This window comes from Elaeis guineensis, chromosome 11 (genome assembly GCF_000442705.2).
Source record: "Elaeis guineensis isolate ETL-2024a chromosome 11, EG11, whole genome shotgun sequence".
NCBI lineage: Eukaryota > Viridiplantae > Streptophyta > Magnoliopsida > Arecales > Arecaceae > Elaeis > Elaeis guineensis.
The window spans coordinates 27,739,703-27,742,578 of NC_026003.2; positions in this window are offsets into that span (position 1 = coordinate 27,739,703).

The following is a 2,876-nucleotide window of genomic DNA, read 5'->3' on the forward strand; positions in this document are numbered from 1 at the left end:
GTATTAGTACATGAATTATAAATAAATAAAAGTTATTTTGGTATTTTTTCATCACAAATATTTCATCTTCTAATGAACTCCTGTGTTGTGGTGAAGTCCTTAGGACTATTTAGACTCGACAAAGGAGGATTTGTCGTTTAGTCCTTAAACATGTTCGCGACCAAATGATACGTTGTTACCAAGGATGACAATATTTATCGAGCATAGGTCGTTGTGTGCCATATGAGTTGGTTGTCCTCATAACCAAAGAGTGTGGAGACACTGGTATGGCATACAGGTGAGATGTAATGGTACATCTGCACTGAACGTGACCAACTCCGGAGCTATTTCTGCTGTCAAGATTTGCTCTGATGGGATATGGGTATAAATGTCCCTCCGACCTGAGACCGCCATGGTGACTTGCAAGCAACTCACTGCACTTAGGCACTGGACTACCTGAATTTCTAATTCAGTGACGGAAGGTTGCTGGGTGTAGTCAAGTACTTGACTTGTCGGTGCGTGTGTCAAGATGGGATTGACCACTCCAGTTTAGGAGCTGTGTACAGTCGTGTTTCAATTTAGCAAAATCTTGGTCAGGGTAGTCCTAGTGAGGAGTCACAGGACTAATTGAGTTGAGCACGGTTCGGATGATATCATCAGGGTTGACAGTTTAACCCTGAGTCATCCTAAACACAGGGGTCAAAAGGGATGAATTATATGGTAACCATATTCACGTAGGTTCTGAATGTTGCGATTGTGATTATTCGACCTATCCGGTCGTCGGGTACCATTGCTAGATGGTCACTTCGATTACTACAGAAATTGGTTCCTGTGCTACCGGCTTAGGTTCGAACTGTGGGGTCACACACATTAGAGGTTTCTTTCTGATCTGATGGCTGATTATGAGTCTTATCTATCTGGGACTCTATCATTGAGAATTAGGATTCTCTAATCATGAGTTCCACACATTTTGGGTATCGGGGTCAAAATTTTGAATTTCAAATTTTGAATTTGAAATTTGAACTCTTTGATCAGGGTTTCATATCTATGGTCTCTGATGCCTGATTGCCCATCGAATTTGGACTCAATATTTATGAGAGATTTAATTAGTGATTTAATTACTAATTAACTCAATTTGATTGAGTAATTATTTTTGGATCAAGTCCAATTGAATTGGATTCAGTTTGGATTGACCCGATTAGGTTAAATGTTGACCTAATCGCTAAGGTGGTTTAGTCCCTGATTTGATCAGGGGTTAGGTTTAGTTAATTCTGATTTGATTAGAATTTTATTAAGCCTAATTATGTTGGATTTAATTTGGTCTAATTGTGCTCAACCTATTTTAAACTAGGTTGGCTCAATTTGAATCAAACCACCTTGTTTTAAATTCCCTGCGTCACCCAACTTCCTTGCACCCATTTGAATTCACGAGAAGAAACTTCTCGTGAAATTTTTCTCACGCAAAACCCTTCCCCACGTCCTCATTTGTGCACCATATGGATGGATAAAATAATTAGTTAGCCATTCAAATTCAAAGCATGTTTGAATTTGAATGGATAACTTATCACTTGCCCTTTCATCCTTATCCATTTTGTGCGCCACATTACTTACACGAGAAAAGGTTTCTCATGAAACTTTTTTACACACAAAGAGCCACGCCCCTTCTCTTCTCATGCCCAAAAGGATAGGGATAAGTTGGTTTTCGTTTGAATTCAAATTTGATTTGAATTCAAATGTGTAACCTCTTGTCTTTATCCTCTCACGCGGATAAGACACGTTTGACATTGTTTTAAAAAGAGGAGAAAGGTGGGACGTGCGTAAAAAAATTAGGAGAGAAACTTTGGGGCGTGAGGAAGGCTTCTGTGCAAGGTGAAGGTCCAAAACCTTCCGAGAGAAAAAGAAAGAAAAGAGAAAAATTGGGCGCAGGGTTTTTGGTGTGTACCCTAGGGTTTCTACCTAGGGTTCGGGAAGTGAGTTTGGTGTGCCACGAGTGTCGTGAGTCCACCAAATTTCAGAGAGAGATCCATCAGCCTCTCAAGTAACTGTGCAGACGATCCGGAGCATCCGAGAAGTCGGCACACATCGATCAAAGGAGTTCGATCAACATCTGCCATCAAAGGGTGAAATCACGAACTAGCATTCGTGAGGAGCTGATCAGACGGGAGCTTCGTGTGGATGATCCGCAGAGGTCAGACAGTTGGGTGGCTGCGATGTAACGATCAGAGCCCTCCGATGGTGATCAGATTGTGGTGATCGACTACCCGCAAAAGGTGATGTGTTCTGAACACAGTACTGTAAAACGTTTACTGATTCAAATTTGAATTTCAAATTTAAATGTATGCTGTTGTATCATATTTAGATCCTAGTGTAGGGTTAATTAGTATTAATTAATGAGATTAATTAATAATTCCACTGTAAAATAATAATTTTAAAAAATTTTAAAATTACCATTTTGCCCCTGCACTAAATTTTCGCTTCAATATAATACAAGATATATGGTTCATCATACACATTATATGAAATATGAAACATAATAGATATATAACACACAATGCAAGGTTCGATTTGAAGATTAAAATTTTAATTTGAAGGAATGAAGAGCAAGAGTTAAAATTATTGGAATTTAGGATTTGAAGCATGCATATGTATTTCAAAAACTTAATTTTCTAAACACATTAAGAGAGAATAAGATTAAAATAATTTTAATCTAAATTTTGCATGCATAAAAATATAAAATCACATGGATCTATTTCATATGCTGAAATTGATATATGCTGAAATTTAAATTATGATCAAATCACATACTTTTTTCGCAATCTCTTTCTTCAAATCTTGATCTGAAAGAGACGAGGCTATCTGTTAACCGTACAAGTATCTGACCTCTATGAGTATCTACT